Source organism: Myodes glareolus, chromosome 7 (genome assembly GCF_982192425.1).
Source record: "Myodes glareolus chromosome 7, mMyoGla1.1, whole genome shotgun sequence".
NCBI lineage: Eukaryota > Metazoa > Chordata > Mammalia > Rodentia > Cricetidae > Myodes > Myodes glareolus.
The window spans coordinates 98,689,928-98,710,952 of NC_142032.1; positions in this window are offsets into that span (position 1 = coordinate 98,689,928).

Here is a 21,025-nt window from a genome sequence, read left to right on the forward strand (position 1 = left end):
TCCTCTTCTCCTTGCCTGAAATTCCTTGGAAATTTCAAGTTCTTGATGGCCCATTGCTTTCATAATCTAATAGCTAAAATGTAGCACAGTTTCTCCTTACAATATATTCATTCCTACTGTGCAAGCAAGATTCTCCACATAAGCTAATAGGTATGGCTAGAAGAGAGACTAGAGTTAAAAGACACAAAATTGCTTCAAATACTCTGAGCATCAACTAAAACAGTGCATGCAGTACAGATGGTATAGGCACAAGGAGAAAATACATAATCAGTTTAGTTAAATATGATAATACACGTAGATTTTTTGTTGATTAAAATATTCACTCCCCTCATTTGTTGTCTCTACTTCCTAGGAAAACAGTGTTCCTGATTTTAACTCTGGTGTAATATTCCAAATATATTTCACATATAAATGTTTTATTATCTACAGAAAATGAATAAAAGAAAAAAATCAAACACATCACAATGCCTAATAAATTCAATAGTATGATTCAATAATTTCTTCTTAGGATCATATCTTTTTTTCAAAGTTTATTAAATTATAAAAGTTTCCATTTCCGCCCCTCCTCCCAACACCCTCCCATTTCCCCCACTGCCTCTCCTCCTCCCTCTCCATCCCTAAGAGCAGTTAGGGTTTCCTTCCCTGTGGGAAGTTCAAGTTCCTCCCCCCTCCCTCCAGGTCCAGGAAGGTGAGTATCCAAACAGACTGGATCCCAAAAATCCAGTATATGCAGAGGAAACAAGTCCCAGTCTCATTGTCAATGGCTTTTCAGAAAGACTCCGGGCCAGCCACATTCAGAGAATCTGGCCACATTCAGAGAATCTGGTTGGATCATGTGCTTGTTCAGTCCCAGTCCAACTGGCCTTGATGAACTCTCATTAGATCAGTCCCCTTGTATCAGTGGGTGATCGCACCCCTCGCGGTCCTGATTCTACCAAGAGCAATCTATAGATTCAATGCAATCCCCATCAAAATCCCATCAAACTTCTTCACAGACCTTGAGAGAATAATAATTAATTTTATATGGAAAAACAAAAAACCCAGGATAGCCGAAACAATCTTATACAATAAAGGAACTTGTGGAGGTACAACCATCCCTGACTTCAAACTCTATTACACAGCTACAGTATTGAAAACAGCTTGCTACTGGCATAAGAACAGAGAAGTTGACCTATGGAATCGAATAGAAGACCCAGATATTAACCCACAAACCTATGAAAACTTGATTTTCGACAAGGGGGCTAAAGGTATGCAATGGAAGAAGGAAAGCATCTTTAACAAATGGTGCTGGCAAAACTGGATGTCATCTTGTAGAAGAATGAAAGTAGATCCATATCTATCACCATGCACAAAAATCAAAATCAAATCCAAATGGATTAAAGACCTCAACATTAGGATCATATCTTAATTAGGATTTTCATTGCTCTGAAGTGGCACAATGATCATAGAAACTCTTATGATGGAAAAACATTAAACATTTAATTGGGGTGGCTTACTTTTTCAGAGGTTTAGCCCATTATAATCATGGTGCAACATGGTGGCAGGCAGACAGACATGGTGCTGGAGAGGAACTGAAAGACCTACATCTTGATCTTCAAGTTACATCAATAAGTTTTATTCAAAATAATAGTATATGACTTGTAACTCTGACCCTGGGTGGAGATACAATTTTCTAAAATACCCAGAGGTTATAAGATCACAAGGACATACAATTATCTCTCATGTAGGCGTTAATCCTGTAGACACCGAGAGACTGACTCCAGCTCCTACCCAGGGTTCCAAAGTTGAAATGCTTCTCAGGAGCAAAGAGGAAGTAAAGAATTTCTATAATAACTTCACACAGACAGGTGGATGCTCCTCATTTCATGTGTTCTTTATTGTTCTGTTTCTACTTTAATAATTTTGTCCTACTTCTAACTTCACCATGCTTCTTCTTCTAGATTCTTTTTCTATTCTAAAAACTCTTCTCCACAGTAGCCTTGAAGTAATAAGGAGATGAGTCATATACCATGGCAACACAAAGGATGAAGGCCATTAAAGAAAACCTCAACAAGATGGGGGCATGTACAGTGCCCAATGACAACTTTGAGACACGAATCCATTTTTAGCAGAATGGTAAGTGAAGAATTGGCATGCTTTTTCTTAGTAAACTTGGTTAGACATCTGTAACTCTGACCTTGTGTCAACTGTAAAGTTTTCTTTTTAAAAAATTATTTAGTCTAGTTAAACTTCTGAGGAGAAAATGAGTTAATCATGTGTTAGCAAGGCAGGCTTTTAGATGTCTGTAGTCTTCATGGGTCAATAGATCTAGTGATGAAGCATATTCCAGTATATATTCTATGTATCAAAACTACATAGCTAAATGAAAAGCCATTTATTTTACAATCCACGGAAGTGTGTACCCATGAGATTGAGATGCAATCACAAATTACATGTACTCATTATATGAAAATGCATGGTAACAGGGAGATTCATAGCTGTTTTTGTACAAGCGAAATTACAGAAAAAATTACAGTTTTCAGAGTAAGCTATAATTGCTTCATAGCCTGCAATAGCTCATGACAAACACTCCTAACCTCTCACCCTTTTCTGTTGAGAAGCATGTAAATCAGTCTTAGGGCAGTGCTTTTCTATCTGCTGGCAAAGTAACTCCAGAACACACTGTTCTCTATCTCTCTTGAGAGCTATGGCTCAACAAGTTCAGACATATCGTAGCTCTTGTCCTTGGGCATCTGTGAATGTCACAAATGAGGTCACTTTGCCTGGACACTAACACTGACAAACTTTCAGCCAAGGAAGATAATTGCAGAAAGATTGACTTCTAAGTTTATACAAAGACCTGACTGAGAGACCAAAGGCATTGACTGTGATCACGTTATTGTCAGAATCAAATACTACTGAGGGCAGTCATCCAATATACTAATGTAAGGGGAACATTATGCTTGGTAAACTGGTTTGTCTCATCTTTTTTAGATAGGTATAAAGTTATAATAATGCAACCCTAGCTGGTGCTAAATTCTTGGCAATCCTCCTTCCTCAGCCTCATCAGGGCTAGGATTCCATGAGTTGCAACCATGCCTACCCCATGTCACTGTTGTGAGTACAATCTAAAATTCTAAGGTTACTTTCTGGGACACTCTTGGTGTTTTCACTCTTTCAATTACCCATCCTCAGAAACACACACACACACACACACACACACACACACACACACACACACACACACACACAAAACACACACAGAAATAGATAGATAGATAGATAGATAGATAGATAGATAGATAGATAGATAGATAGATAGATAGATAGATAGATAGACTTTGTTTGTAACCAGCCTGTGTAGAATCTTTCAGTTTGACTATCAGACTATAGAAATATTGATGTCAAGAAATTAGAATTCCCATAGGAATCTCTTTCTGGGAGAAGAAAAGGAAAATCCCCTGGGGAGACGAAGGAGAAATGTTGAGAAGAGACTGCCCTGCTCTAAGTCATTTTCTATTATGTAAAATTGGATTTTCTTGCTGTGCCTTGCCCCGAATGAGTCCATTTTGCAAGCAACTTTGTACTCCATTTTGAGAATGGCAAGTGTTTGCATTCCTGAGAATACAGGCAAACAACATCTTGTGACTAGCATAAGGTCTCAAACTCAGGACAAATGACTCTAACTCAGTTACAGGTGCTTATTTAACATATCAAATCAGACAATGACTGCCAGGTTCCCCCAGTATCCCCCAAAATCATAACTAACCATTGTTGAGTCCTGGTTCTTCTCAGCACTCCTCAACCCCACTCCGTACCAATCTCTCCAACCCATGATCTGGGTTTCTGCTTCCTTTCCCCCAGCTTTTCTTCCCTGAATAACTTTATCCATTTGGGACACACAGTCTTTTGCCTCTTGTTCTCTAGGTTCACAGAACTCTCTTTGTTTCCTCTCTCTTCTCTTTCTCCCTTTCCTCCAAACGATGGCCCAGTTCAGTTTGGATACATCCAAAAGCCTTGGCTATTCTTTCCCTCACAACTACAATAAGACCTTCTCCTCCACCATACCTACGACAATCATGTCCTCACTTTTTTCTTCAATCAACTAACAGCACTCATGCACCACAGACTGATAAATTACTTGTTTCTGGGAGTGGGAAGTGTATCACACTATAAATTTATCAGGATGAATTGAAACTGTGGCTACTAAGAGTGAAGTTGTGGTGTTCTTTGTCTCACTAATAAAATAATTTAAAGATGGACTCCAAAGGAAGCTCAAGAACAATTTTATTTGTATTTAAAGAAAAAGCTCAAGGCAGGCAAGCTGTTAATCTTGGAGCAGAGAGAGAAGAAAGCATGCCTTAGAGTATGGTGCGCAGAGGTTAGTCACATGGTGGATAAGCAGCAGCATGGCAGGATGGGCAGCTTTAGGAAGTGAGGGAAGCTGAAAGTGTCAGGGAAAGCATGCTCGCAAATGGGGCAGAAAGAAGTAAAGGAAGAGTTACACTTTTCTGAGTAACTCGGGGACAGACTTAGCTCTAGGCTCCTGCACCAGGGCCTGGAATTCTATATCACTAAAGGGGTAATTATTCTACCGATCTCTTTAGCATGGCTTAATGTGGTCCACTTTCCCAAAAAGAGGGAGAGTCTCTAGGTCAGATGACTGACTAGACCCATTGGACTTACTCTTAAGAGAACAAATAATCATGTTTGTACCCATGGGTAGATGCTGTTCTTTACTGTAACATGAGTACATGTGTGTGTTTAAATCTTATCAAAGAAACCAGGCCAAGAACTTGCAAACAAAGGAAAGGGCAAACCTCCTTACCATAAAGCAGCAGGAACCCAGCACTATGATAACAGTGTCCTCCAGACCCATCTATCATCTGACAACTGCTGTGTGCATCAGCGAACAACAGGCAGAGAATTTCTGACTCTTCCTGGGGACTGAGTTTTCTTGGTCCCCTGCTGTTGATGTGGCCCAGTTACATGCTCAACTGATGGGCCTGGTCACACCATTTCCTGCTGCATCCCTTTGCAGAGGGACTTCCACCACAAAGTCTTACAATGATTCAGATGTTTCTTGAAAATAGATTCAGCCTCATATAAAAGAAATTTGAAATAATTCAAATTTCAATATAAATATCAATTCATTAAACAAACAAAGTACTACAATTTCTCACATTTACAAACGTCATCACCAGAACAAGTTGCTCCTAGGCGATAATATTTACTGACTACTTAAGTTTCTAGAAAGAACTTCTGGGTCCTTATTATTAATTTGATTATTATCATAAATTTATTTTATTTTTATTATTTTGTTCCCAGTCTTCATCAGTCAACTCAGTCACAGACTTACATTTCAACTTATGATATACATGAACTTCATTTAAAATATAAAACAGGGGATATGGTGGAAGTCATGCTGTCACCCCTGGGAAAGATGCATAAAAGTTTTGCAAATGAAGCTCCCCTGAAGGCAAGGCTCTTTTCAGAGGACCTATAGAAAAGATACTGCAAACTACTGTGCTGATCCTCAGGAGCTCACAGGCTTCAGGTCACTCTAACTTTCTCTCTGCTTTTTCGTGTGGAGACTGTTAGTTTTGCTTACACAGTTGTAATGTGCCTGCATTTACTAGCAACAAAAGTCTCTGTGGAAAAATTGAATTTCTCTGATTTGTTACAGAAACTGGTTTCTCCTCTTGCCCCTGGCTGCCTTTGCAGCCATCCTGCCTAGGCAAGAGGGACTCACTAAGGATAATGACAGTTAATAATCCAGTTCCTGTAAACAAAGACTGCTCTCTTTGGTTTCCAGCTGCCCAGACCCAATAATCATACAGAAGCTATATTAATTAAAACACTGCTTGGTCAATGGCTCAGGCTTCTTATTAACTAATTCTTATATCTTAAATGAACCCATTTCTATTCATCTGTGTATCACCACAAGGCTGTAACCTACTGGTATGGTTCTGGTGCCCTTCTCCTTCAGCAGCTACATGGCATCTGTCTGACTTGCCTTCTCTCTCTCTCTCTCTCTCTCTCTCTCTCTATATATATATATATATATATATATATATATATATATATGTATATATATATATATATATATACACACACACACACACACACACACACACACATACATATCTGTTTAGATTTCCTGCCTGGCATTATTCTGTTAATCCATTGGCCAAAACGGCTTTTATCACTAACCAATAAAAGCAATACATATACAGAAGGACATTCCACATCATCTACCCTTGTCTGTGTAAATAAAAAGGGAGGTTTTAACTTTGACATAGTAAAATTACATATAACAAAACAGTTATCAAGCAATAATTAGACTTACAATATTTTGTCTATTTGTAAAAGGCAAAAATTAAAAATATTCTATTATCTATCTTATCTTTATGAGCCTAAAGTTGCATATCTAATTTGTCTCTCTCTTATCATAATTTGTTATATAGATGACCACTTTGCATGGTATGGCTCTTGGTTTATTGATACAAATTTAAGGTCAATTTTGTTATATGGATATTTCTACTCTTGATTAAAGTATTATATTTGTGCAGTTCACTTAAAAATATAATGTATAATTAAAAATATAGATTAATAGATAATCATCTATAATAGTCAAACTTGTATTCGTGTTAGTTGTGTTTTCTAGATATGTAAAGATATATATCAATTAGATAGATAAGCTTAAAATCTTTTAAAGACCTAAGGAATCTGGCATTTAAAATGTTTAAAAATTAGGACTTTTCTTTACTACAAGATATATCTCCTGGCAGCACTAATCTACTTCAAGAGAATGATGAACATTGAAGAGGCTCCCTATGGAGTTTGTTAGCCGTTTCTATTAAACTATGCATCTATTAAATTAATCCATTTCTTTTAATCTATGCATCACCATGAGGCTGTGGCTTACTGGTAAGGTTCCACTTTTAGTAGTAACAAAGAGTTCCACAATAGCCCGGAATAGAGTAAAACAAAGGATTATTTACTTGGGGATAAATTCACAGTATGGGTAGTGATCTGCATGTGCTGAAAACTGAAACTGAATTCAGTAGAAAAGAGGGTCCTGCACACTTTTCATCTGCATTTATAGTACATGAGACCATGCCCCAAGTGGACTGGTTATCTTAAAGGTTATTGGCTGAAGGAGTTCCCACAACAGGTTCCAAAAAGAAATAAATTTATTCTGAAAATTTATGAACTTGAAAAATGTTTTCATAAAAGATTACATTAAGAGCATATAAGAAAAAATACACTAAATGAAAGGTCAGCCATTTCTCTAGTGCCAGAATGTAAACACTCAGATAGTCTTCCCATAAAAAAAATATCAATAAATATCTAAAACTTCTAGTTCTCTCAAAAGAAAAGTACATGCAGAAATTGCCAGGGAAAATAGGAATTTAGTTTCAACAGTTAAAGAGTTAGATATTAATTATTAACATCTGGAGAACTTATAAAAAATAAGATTATAAAACCCGGTCTCAATAAAAAAAGAAGAAGAATAGGATTATAACTGCAATCTACATAATAAAGGTGTCTGATAGATTACTTAGAAACTGGTATACATGTGAAAATGATATCCTGGGAGTAGCAATAAACTCAGATGACTTCATATTGTTAGTCACAAGGTTTAAACTTTTTACTTTGCAACTGCATCTTCGCTGCCAGCTAGGGCAGAGTATGAATAATACGTGTCTGGCTAGATATAAAAATTTGGCTTGCATTATAATGATATGGGGTAAAGGTCAATGATATCAAGGGAGTGAAAAAAAGGAGAAACTAAAGTGAAAAAATGATAAGGATTCTTAAAAATGATTAAAGAAAAATGATTTGAAAGTGCTCATGTTTGAATGCATTAGATTTTGTATAAAGTTGGCCTGACCTCATCAGGGCCATCAGTTTGAAAGAGAGCAGGTGGTCAGATTCTTTATTCTTTGCCAACTTCACACATCTGTCCTGCAGCACAGAACCCCACTGCAGCTGGACTCTGGTATTATATGATCTCACCTCACTTCTCTCTGGAGAAACAACGTGAAGACAGGAACTAGGCTCCAAGGAGACAAGTAGGCAAAAGGGTGAATAGGCTGGACAGATAAGTAAAATAGACACAGAACTAGAGTAAAATGAGAAATATTGAAAATTACAGACAACAGGCGTTGTGACATGCTAAAGCCACAGATGGGAATTTAAAACCTAAGGCTCATAGAAAAACTATTCTTTGGCCCATGGCACCTCCAAGAATTGACAGCAAAACAGAAATTGAATCTTTAAACCATGCTGTACTCAGAAAGCCTCCCTCACCCCTAGCCTACTTTCATTGGCTCTTTTAGTTTTCTTTACCAGTTGTGTCATTTGTTGGGATGGGTCAGGGGCTTGCTGAGCATTGCTCTACTTGAAAGCACGGAAACATTTTCTTCTGTGATGATCCTTATCGTGTGGAGCGTGCACTAGTTACAGTCCAATCTCTGAGATCTCTCTCCTTTTCCTCTCTGATTAGAAAGACAGCTGATTAGTTGGAGCTAAAAGACGCTCCAACTCCCCCCATAAACCTTGATGATCTGGTGACCTGTGAGGAATTGCCAGCATATTGATTTTCCTTTAATTTCATAGTCTCATTGATTTGACTTCCAACTGTGGTTATTGAACACCCAGATTTCACTTATAATAGTATCAAAGAATAAGTAAAGTTAGTTGCATAACATTAAGATAAAGCTTGACAAATATTTTTTTTTTAAAATCTTTATTCTTTTAGGACAGTTTCCTTAGTAGAAACTATAAGCATTTATCCTGACAAAATAAAATCATTGTTCTATAACAAGTTTTATTAAATCAATAAAACTTTCATATAACTTAATTGAGAGAGAGAAAGAGAGAGAGATAGTTGGAATATGTGTCCTCAGGGAACATGAATACATGTCAGGGAACAAGCATGTTCAAAGGATACCTTGAAGAACTCAGTATCTTTTTCTAGCATGTGAGTTATGTGGATTAAACTCAGGTCCTTGGGTATCTTTACCCACTGAGACATCTCACGTAGTCAATATACCATTTCCAAGCTTTAACTTTTATGAATCATTTCATAGTACACATTAACTTTCAGTTTTATTCAATCACGTTTTATTTTTATTTTGGAAAAATCTTTTTACTTAAAATAAATTCTACAAATCAAATACGCTCTCAGATAAAGTTATATTTTTAAAATCTATTTAAATTTTTCTTATCAGTATATATTTTACATTCATAAGTTTTAATATACTTTATTTACTTGATATTGAATATATTATATAATATATATTTGAGCTGGCAGAATTTAGAAAACTCTTGCTTCTTAAAAAATAAATATATTTCTAATGGATAATCAGAAATCTGTATTTGAAACACAAGTAAAACATGTTAGCAATTCTGGGGACTTTTTTTTTAAACCTTTAGTCTTCATGGTCTTATATTGCACAAAATAAGAAACTTGGGGGGGAAGGTGTTTTGTTTTCTAACTTTTAAGAGGAGAGAGTACAGGCATGCAGAAAATATCTTTTACATTTTAATGACACAATTTTTGATTAAAAGTTACCCTGAAGACATATTACATTGTTTTAGCAGCACTAAATAAACAATTAAAAGAAGTGTATGTGTTGTGATCTAAGTGCCCTCATTCCCCCATACCAACAGTAGAATTTCCTTGTGGTCTGTAATTGACAAGGATGCTTGTGTTCTTTCTGGCCGGTGTTTTTCCACAGAAGCAGTAGAGGTATAAAAGGCTTTAGATCGGGGAAAAATAAAGGTTGCTGTTCTTCCACCTGAAAAGAAGCCTCCATATCTCAACCCAACATTCCCACCAATCTTGACATCCAGGCTGTTCTGGACCAGCAACTGGAGGTCCCACCAAGATCTGGAAAGTGGGGATTTGTGTATGGGGTCACTCTGTCTGCTAGCTAAATTGAGGAGATGAGCATATTGGGGAAGGCAATGTGTTTTATTTTTCATCCCCAGAGATACTCTGAGGGACATCTTCCAAAAGATTAGCAAGTATAAAGAGGCAGGAGGGTCAATTGAAGGCCTCAAAAAGTAACTGAAACTCTTAAATCAACAAGGCGTGGAAGTAACATGGAAAACAGCTGAAGATTTTGTACAAACAATAGCTCAACTTAGCCCATGTTTTATTATGGGAGGGGGTTTAAATGTTCCAGACTGGGAACAAGCCAAGTCAAATTAAAAGAAGTATGTGTTTCTTCATCCCCAGAGACGCTCTGAGGGATGTTCTCCAGAAGACTGGCCAGTAGCGAAGTAATAAAGAGGAGGCAGGAGGGTGAATTGAGGGCCTCAAAAAGATAGAATGTGTACAGATGTATGTTATTATGTTGATTGTGTTGTCTTTTGTGTTCTGGACTAGAGAAAGACATTTAATTCTGGGAACTGCTAAGAAAGGCATTTTGACTTTAAAATATGGGCCTAAGGATTTGATGCTTTGGAAAAGAGATTCTGTTTTTGTTTCCACAGAGGATAAGAACCTGTGGACTCATTGCAAATTTGTGGTTTGATTCACCAAGATCCCCTGAAATGTTGATGTAAAATACTCCCAAGAAACCAACACCCTACTCAGCAGGAAGTAGCCAGACAGGTTGACCATGCCCAAATTCCCTGAAAGATTGTTAAAGTGGGACCCCTACAATGGTTCTGGAGCAGGGGCAGCGAGCCTGTTTCCCTGAGTTCTGCTCTGCTTCATGCAGCAGTTTGGACCTAGAGCGAGTACCTCTGGGGCCAGAAGGCAGCTGGAGCAGAGCTTTGATAGGTGGCTGTGACGAAAGGCATGTTGTCCTAACCCAGTCAGTGCCCAGCCTAGGGGACACCACAGGGTGTCAGGAGTATCAGCAAATATGGCAACAAGTGCTGGATCATAGAAGATGGGCAGAAGAGAGACCTTGGAATCACCGCAGCTGTGGTTGCTATCTCTGCCACCACAGATACTGCTGTCTGAGTTGCTCTCTCCCAGATTGTGCAGATGGCTGAGACTGTCAACCAGCTGGCTGAAAAAGTCATCAATGCTTTGGACATTCAAAATGATCTTAATGAATATATCCAATTGGGCATATAGACCTTGAATCAACAAGTGGCTCTGGTTCAGGAGCAAGTAGATTATCTTTGAACTTCTCAACGGCTGACATGTTCTAGCTTTTATCATGTTATGTGTATTACTCCTGGCACTGTATTACATGCTTCTGCTATTGTTATGGAACTCAATAAAGATATTATTAGAGCCAGAGAATAGGTTGTCTGGAGTGATACAATGTTTATTGGCTACAGCAGTGCAGTTGCACACATAAAATCTCAACGACTGGGACTATATGTGCCAGTCCTGGACAAAATCAAGCCAGACAAGCTCTCAACATGATGTCCTGCCTCCATGTGAGAAGCTATTAGCAGTTGGTGGCTGCTGGGTAAGAATCATTTTTTGTCAGGCTATGGGCTGTGAGGGCATCCATATTCACAATCAATGCATAAGAGGCAGAACTAAATTAACACAGTCTATATTTTTTTAAAAAATAAGGCAATACATAAAAATGGGATAAAAAACTTTTAGGACTTGAAGAAATAGAAAGGAGAGAATTTGATCAAAACACATTATATACATGCATGAATATGAAAAAAATGTGAATTTAGGTTTAATTGACTATTTTCTTTTTTAAATTTACTTATTTATTTATAAAAATTTCCACTTCCTCCCCTCCTCCCAATACCTTCCCACTCCCCCCACTTCCTCTCCAACTTCTTCTCCAGTCCCAAGAGCAGTAAGGGTTTCCTGCCCTGTGGGAAGTTCAAGTTCCTCCCCTCTCCCTCCAGGTCTAGGGAAGGTGAGCTTCCAAACAGAATAGGATCCCAAAAAGCCAGTACATGCAGACGAAACAAGACCCAATGCCATTATCAATGGCTTCTCAGTCAGCCCCCATGTCAGCCACATTCAGAGAAGCTGGTTTGATCACATGCTCGTTCAGTCCCAGTCCAGCTGGCCTTGGTGAGCTCTCATTTGATCAGTCCCCTTATATCAGTGGGTAAACACACCCCTTGCAGTCCTGACTTCCTTTTTCATGTTCTCCCTCCTTCTACTCCTCATTTGGACCTTGGGGGCTCAGTCCAATGCTCCAATGTGGGTCTCTGTCACTATCTCCATCAATCGTCGTATGAAGGTTCTCTCTGATCCTGCCTTCCTTGCTCATGTTCTCCCTCCTTCTGCTTCTCATTTGGACCTAGGGAGTTAAGTCCAGTGTTCCAATGTGGGTCTCTGTCTCTATCTCCATCCATCGCCAAATGAAGGTTCTATGGTGATATGCAAAATATTCATCTGTATGGTTATGGGCCAAGGCCTGTTCAGGCACCCTCTCCTCTGTTGCCCAGGGAACAATCTGGGGACCTCTCCTTGGACCTGGGAAGCCCTCTAGAATCAAGATTCTTGCAAACGCTAAAATGGCTCCTTTAGTTGAGATATATACTTCCCTGCTCCCATATCCATCCTTCCTCCTTCCTCCCCCATCCCATTCCCCCAAGCTATCCCCAATCCTCCCCTTCTCCCTTCTCTCTAACAATCTCCCCTTACTTCCACCCTCCCACCCCCCGTGCACCCATGTTTGCCTGGCAATCTTGTCTACTTCCAATATCCAGGAGGATAACTATATGATTTTCTTCAGGTTCACCTTCTTATTTAGCTTCTCTAGGATCACGAATTATAGGATCAATGACCTTTAATTATGGCTACAATCCACTTATGAGTGAGTACATACAATATTCCTTTTTTGGGTCTGGGTTACCTCACTCAGTAAAGCGTTTTCTATTTCCATCCATTCGCATGCAAAATTCAAGATGTCATTGTTTTTTACCGCTGAGTAAAACTCTAATGTGTATATGTTCCACACCTTTTTTAACCATTCTTCTATTGAGGGGCACCTAGGTTGTTTCCATGTTCTGGCTATTCCAAATAGTGCGGCTATGAACATAGTTGAACAAATGCTTTTGTAGTATGATAGGGTATCTTCTGAGTATATTCCCAAGAGTGGAATTGCTGGGTCCTGAGGGAGGTTGACTCCCAGTTTCCTGAGAACCTGCCACACTGATTTCCACAGTGGCTGCACAAGTTTGCATTCCCACCAACAATGGATGAGTGTTCCCCTCACTCCACATCCTCTCCGGCATAGGCTATCACTGGCATTTTTGAGTTATGCTATTCTGACAGTGGTAAATGGTATCTCAAAGTTGTTTTGATTTGCATTTCCCTGATCACTAAGGAGGTTGAGCATGACCTTAATGTCTTTTGGCCATTCAAAGTTCATCTGTTGTGAATTCTCTGTTCACTTCAGTACTCCATTTTTAATTGGGTTAATTAGAGTTTTAGTGTCTAGTTTCTTGAGTTCTTTGAATATTTTGGAGATCAGATCTTTGTCTGAAGAGGGGTTGGTAAAGATCTTCTCCCAGTCACAAGGTAGCCTTTTTGTCTTAGTGACAGTGTCCTTTCCTTTACAGAAGCTTCTCAGTTTCAGTAGGTTCCATTTATTCATTGATTCTCTTATTGTCTGTGCTACTGGGGTTCTACTTGGGAAGTGATCTCCTGTTCCCATGTCTTGTAGACTACTTCCCACTTTCTCTGCTATCAGGTTCAAAGTGGTCAGATTAATGTTGATGTCTTTAATCCATTTGGACTTGAGTTTTGTGCGTGGTGATAGATATGGATCTACCTTCATTCTTCTACAGTTTGACATCCAAGTGATGCCAGCACCATTTGTTAAAGGTGCTTTCCTTCTTCCATTGTATACCTTTAGCTCCCTTGTTGAAAATTAGGTGTTCATAGATTTGTGGGTTAATATCTAGGTCTTATATTTGATTCCATAGGTCGACTTCTCTGTTCTTATGCCAATACCAAGCTGTTTTCAATATTGTTGCTCTGTAATAGAGTTTGAAGTCAGGGATGGTAATGCCTCTAGAAGTTCCTTTATTGTATAAGATTGTTTTTACTATCCTGGGTTTTTTTGTTTTTCCATATAAAGTTGATTATTGTTCTCTCAAGGTCTGTGAAAAATTTTGTTGGGATTTTGGTGGGGATTGCATTGAATCTATAGATTACTTTTTGTAGAATTGCCATATTTACTATGTTGATCCTCCCATTCCAAGAGCAAGGGAGATCTTTCCATTCTCTGGTCATCCTCCTCAATTTCTTTCTTCGAAGACTTAAAGTTGTTTTCAATTAGGTCTTTCACTTTCTTGGTTAGAGTTACCCAAAGATATTTTATGCTGTTTGTGGCTATCGTGAATAGTGATGTTTCTCTGATTTCCCTCTCTGCTTCTTTATCCTTTGTGTATAGGAAGGCAACTGAATTTTTGGAGTTGATCTTGTATCCTGCCACATTGCTAAAGGTGTTTATCAGCTGTAGGAGTTCTTTGGTAGAGTTTTTGTGGTTGCTTATGTACACTATTATATCATCTGCAAATAACGAAAGTTTAACTTCATCCTTTCCAATTCGAATCCCCTTGATCCCCTTATGTTGTCTTATTGCTATTGCTAGAACTTCAAGCAATATATTGAAGACGTATGGAGCGAATGGACAGCCTTGTTGTGGTCCTGATTTTAGTGGAGTGGCTTTGAGTTTCTCTCCATTCAATTTGATATTAGCTTTCGGCTTACTATAAATAGCTTTTATTATATTTAGGTATGATCCTTGCATTCCCAATCTCTCCAATACCGTTATCATAAAGGGTGTTGAATTTTGTCAAATGCTTTTTCCGCTTCCAATGAAATGATCATATGGTCTTTTTTTCTTTCAGTTTATATATATGATGGATTACATTGATAGATTTGCGTATTTTGAACCAGCCCTTCTTCTCTGGGATGAAGCCTACTTGATCATAATGGATAATTTTTCTTATGTGTTCTTGGATTCGGTTTGCCAGTATTTTATTGAGAATTTTCACATCAATGTTCATGAGTGAGATTGGCCTGTAATTCCCTTTCTTGTCTGTGTCTTTGTGTGGTTTTGGTATCAGGGTAACTGTAGCTTCATAAAAAGAATTTGGCAATGACTCTTCTGTTTCTATATTGTGAAATACATTAAGGAATATAGGTATTAGTTCTTCCTGGAAGTTCTGGTAAAATTCTGCATTGAAACCATCTGGTCCTGGGCTTTTTTTGGTTGGGAGGTTTTTGATAACAGCTTCTAATTCTTCGTGACTAACAGGTCTATTTGGATTGTTCACCTGGTCTTGGTTCAACTTTGGTATATGGTACTTATCTAAAAAAAATGCCCAATTCTTTTACATTTTCCAATTTTGTGGCATACAGGCTTTTGTAGTAAGATCTAATGATTCACTGAATTTCCTCTGTGTCTCTGCTTATGTCCCCCTTTTCATTTCTGATCTTATTAATTTGCATGTTCTCTCTCTGTCACTTGATTAGTTTGGATAGGGGTTTGTTGATCTTGTTGATTTCCTCCAAGAACCAGCTTTTTGTTTCATTGATTCTTTGGATTGTTTTCTGTGTTTCTATTTTGATGATTTCAGCAATCAGTCTGATTATTTCCAGTCTTCTACTCCTCCTGGGTGAATCTGCTTCTTTTTTTCAGGAGCTTTCAGGTGTGCTGTTAAGTCTCCAATGTGTGCTTTCTCCATTTTCTTTAATTGGGCTCTTAGTGATATGAACTTTCCTCTTAGCACTGCTTTCATAGTGTCCCATAGGTTTGAGTATGTTGTGTCTTTATTTTCATTAAATTCAAGGAAGACTTTAATTTCTTTCTTTATTTCTTCCTTGACCCAGGGGTGATTCAGTAGTTGACTGTTCATCTTCCTTGAGTTTGTTGACTTCCTGGGGGTAGCATTGTTGTTGAATTCTAACTTTAATCCATGGTGATCTAACAAGACACAGGTGGTTACTAATATGTTTTTGTATCTGTGGAAGTTTGCTTTTGTTACCAAGTATGTGGTCAATTTTCAAGAAGGTTCCATGAGCTGCAGAGAAGAAGGTATATTCTTTCCTATTTGGGTGGAATGTTCTATAGATGTCTGTTAAGTCCATATGATTCAATACCTCCAATAATTCTATTACTTCTCTGTTAGGTTTCTGTCTGATTGACTTGTCCATTGGTGAGAGAGGTGTGTCGAAGTCTCCTACTATTAGTGTGTGTGATTTGATGACTGCCTTGAGTTCTAGAAGTGTTTCTTTTACATAAGTGCGTGCCGTTATATTAGGGGCATAGATATTCAGAATTGAGACTTCCTCCAGATGAATTGTTCCTGATGAGTATGAAATGTCCATCTCCATCTCTTCTGATTGATTTTAGTTTGAAGTCAATTTTGTTAGAAATTAGAATGGCCACACCCACTTGTTTCTAAGGTATGTTTGTTTGGAAAATGTTTTCCCAACCTTTTACTCTGAGTAGGTGTCTGTCTTCGTGGTTGAAGTGTGTTTCTTGTAAGCAGCAGAATGTTGGATCCTGTTTTCGTATCCAATCTCTAAGTCTTTGCCTTTTTATAGGTGAATTGTGTCCATTGATATTAAGTGATATTAATGACCAGTGGTTGTTGACTCCGGATATTTTCCTTTTTTTAGAGTGTGTTTGTTTCCCTTCTTTGAGTTGTGCTTGTGAGGGTCGCTAGATGTCTGAGTTATTGTAGGCAGTATTGGCAATGTTGGATTCTTCAGGTTGTGATTTTCCTTCTAATACTTTCTGTAAGGCTGGATTTGTGGCTATGTATTGTTTAAATTTGTTTTTATCCCGGAATATTTTGTTTTCTCCATTGATAGTGAATGATAGCTTGGCTGGGTATAGTAGTCTGGCCTTGCATCCATGGTCTCTTAGTTTCTGCAGTACCTCTATCCAGGACCTTCTGGCTTTCATGGTTTCCATAGAGAAGTCCGTTGTAAGTCTGAAAGGTTTACCTTTATAAGTTACTTGACCTTTTTCCTTTGCAATTCTTAATATTCTTCCTTTAATCTGAATGTTTTGTGTTTTGATTATTATGTGGCGAGGGGATTTTTTTTGATCCAGTCTATTTGGTGTTCTGTATGCTTCTTGAACCTTCATAGGGATATCATTCTTTAGGTTGGGAAAGTTTTCTTCTATAATTTTGTTGAATATATTTTATGGGCCTTTTGTCTGCAATTCTTCTCCTTCTTCTACCCTTATTATTCTTAGATTTGGTTTTTTTTTATTTTGTTCCACATTTCCTTAATGTTTTGTGATGAGAATTTGTTAGATTTGCTGTTTTCTTTGGTCAGAGCATTTATTTTCTCTTTGGTGTCTTCAGAATCTGAGATTCGTTCTTCTATCTCTTGTATTCTATTGGTTATACTTGTTTCTGAAGTCTCTGTTCGTTTACCTAGATTTTCCATATCCAGCCTTCCCTCTACTTGTGTTTTCTTCATTAATATTTGTTTAGTATCATTATACTATATTTTTATGCTTTAGAAACCTGTATGTTTTGAAATGAAAGGAAAAAAGGAATACGTCCAAATGGGAGTGGAAATAGGAAGTAACTGGCAGAAGTAGAGAGAGTGGAAGCAATAATCAGCATATTTATGTGAGAAAAAAAATCATTTCACCATGAAAAGAAAATCAGAAAATATAATGAAAGTTATGGTAATAGAGACAACATGGTAGTAGCATGGGAAAATAGACAGGTAAACCAATGAAATAGAATAAAGATCCGGAAATAAAGTGACAAAGCTATGTCCACTTAATTTGTGACAAGAAAAGCAACATGTACACTGAAAAGAAGCAGTCTATTCAATGAATGGTGCTGCCAAACCTGGATTATATTCACAAAAGAATGAGTGTAGATTCCTTTCGTCCATCATACAAAAATTATTTCGAGATGGAATGAAGATTTTAGTTTCAAACTTGATGCTGAGCAGACAAGATCTTTCTTTGTAATAGAACACCAGCCTCACAGAACTTTCTCTCAGTGTCAACAGATGGACACAGGAAAATCAAAAGCTTCTGTACAACAATGCAAACATCAGCATAACAGAGACAGCACACAGAATAGTAGAAAACCTATATGAGCTACACGTCAGACATAGGGGTGAATCCCAGAATTTCAAGAACTGCAGAAATTAAGTACCAGTGATCAGCAAACTGGCACGTGAAGTGAACAGACAGTTTGAGAAGAAAGGGAGGGAGGGAGGGAGGGAGAGAGAGAGAGAGAGAGAGAGAGAGAGAGAGAGAGAGAAGTGATCAATGAGTATCAAGAAAAATGACAAATTTCATATCACTAGTCGTCAGGGAAATGCAAATGAAAACCAATTTGAGAGACCACCTGACTGGGTTCGTAATGACTCTCATCAACAAATCTGAGATAAATGATATGATGTGGGGTGAGAACACTCTTCATTCACTATTGATGGGGATGAAAATAAAGTCAGGTGGAAATCATTTTGGATATTTTTCAAAAACTTAAAAATATAACTACCATATGGTTCAACTGTTTCACTCCTGGGCTGGACATATATCTAGAGAACTCCTTACCCTAAAAAAGAAATTTTCACTCTCAAGATATTTTTTTATTATTTCTAATTTTTGAGAATATAATACATTATAATTATATCGTTATACCCTTTGTTTTTTACCCCACACCTTTGTATCTTTCACTCCTATATTCACTAGGGAAAAAACTGGAATCAATCAATATGTCCATCCACAGGCGATTGGATATAAAAGCCATAGATAGATAGATAGATAGATAGATAGATAGATAGATAGATAGATGATAGATGGATAGAAAGATAGATAGATAGATAGATAGATAGATAGATAGATAGATAGATAGATGAATGGATAGATAGATAGATAGATAGATAGATAGATAGATAGATAGATAGGCAGGCAGATAGACAGACATGAATAATATTCAGAAGAAAAATACAATAAGCACAGTTCACCAAAACTGATGAACTTAAAATGTGGGTCATGCAATCTCAGGGAAAAAACTTCCTGTTTTCCCTTAGAACATGAGGGAACAGTATAATGTAAAAAAAATCAAAAGACTGAATATTAGAAGATAAGAAAGGACTGATGGAGGCAATAGTAATAAGTTATGAAAGACGATATCAAGTTGAATATCAAGATTGTTTTTCTTATTCTAACTCTGTGGTGGATTTTGTTGGTGATGGTGGTGGACATGTGAATCAAAACATAATTATCAGTGAAAGTGTGAAATCCGATGTTAAGACCCATAGCTTCATAAAGTACATTTTGACTGTACAGAAGTTTAAAGACGTGTATAGAATTTGGATTTGGTTAACCTTGATCTTATATATACATATACATGTGTGTGTGTGTGTGTGTGTGTGTGTGATAAAATTAAATCCAACAGCACCAGCAAAAGGACTGACTTCTAGTAATGTGTGTGATGGGACAGCACTAACACTTTCTATCAAGTAGAAATTACCTAGAAGTCCTCCTGCACCTTGTGACTGGAGAGCCCTCTAATTCCAGGTCTGAAAAGCGACCCCTGGATGGAAAATGATTACACTTGTTTATTTTCCTGTTTCCTGGATCCCTGCAAACCCAGAAAGCTTTCACATAAGTAGCAATCTGAGGTAACTCACTTTCTGGTTTTCCTTCTTAGGTTAAAGCTTCTTCGCCTCTGGCATTCCCTATGGTGGGAAATGGGGGAGGGACTTGGTTCTGCCTCAACAAGATTTGTCAGGCTTAGTTGATGCCCATGGGAGGCCTTACCCTCTTTGAAGAGTGGATGGGAAATGAAGGAGAAGGTGGGAGAGGGGAACTTTGTATGGAATGCAAAATGAATTTTTTAAAAATTGAGATGTTCTTTGTAGTCTGTTTTATATTCCTACCCAGGACACAGCCTCTGTGGCCTCTGGCTTGGAGACCCTTTCCTCTCTGCTCTCTACTCTGCCGTTATGCTTTGCTGTTGTGTAATCTCAGAACTTTCACCTGTTTACATGGGTTGTACAGCCTAAATTCCTAGCAATAGTCCTTTGGGCATGTCCTAGTACATGGTCTTAAGCTTATAACCCTGGGGGAAAGAAGAAAATGTTCTCTTTCACTTCACGGAGCATCTGGGAAAAAGGAGACATCTGCAATCTCTCCAAGTTTTCCAGGGAACAGATGCCACTTCTATCTAGAGCTAGTTTACATGGTTAACACCTAAATGTTAACTCTGTGTGTTGCTTCTCCCTTCTATTTTTTTTTTTTTATAAAAAGCAGTGTTGCTAACCAAAAGGAAACTTGACTTTGGCCAGTTCTTGCTGGAATGCAACACTCTGTAACTTTTAGATCTCTTGAGACATGGAAGGTGGGGGAGGGAAATATATGTACAAAGTACTTTTATTTTTTAAATCCAAGTGTGAAGGAAATCTGCCTGAAACTTAGAAGAAACAGAAACGCTGTAGTTGAACAAATATAACACAAGCATTTATTTGTTTCTTTCCTTTCAATTTATTTATCTTGGTGTATTTTCTTAGTATAATGTGTGTGACAGAGTTCAATGATTAATTCATGCTGACCTTGATTTGTAGTCTCCCATATTCCTCTGTTTCCCAAATTCCAAGTGCAAGGATTATAGGCTTGAGCCACTGAAGGAATGAAAGACTACCCAGAGGGTGTCTTAACCATGTGGAGACCCTCGCCCAAGAACCGAGTCCGAGCCACTGGATGCAAAAGCAAGAGGCAATTTTTTTATTGTTCACACAGGGCCTGTGGGTGCTGCAGTCACATGGAGAACTGAGCACCCCGGGCTGGGTTTTGGGGCAGATTATATAGGGAAGGGTCAGGCAGAAGCGAGCGTACAGAAGCAGATGCATGGTTACAGGAGTCTCATTGGTCAATTTTAATGAGGCCATGAGGTCATGTCTAAGACAGATTTCGGCTTTCCGCTGGGTGCCTGACAGTTTGGGGACTTTTCGACAGTTTGGGGACTTTCCATTCCTCCCCCTTAATCTTGTTCATGCGGTGGCATAACTCCTGGTGTCTAACCGCAGACATCCTGTTATGCAGACTCGACAATAACATCTGTGCCTTTGTTATGAGCCCCAAGA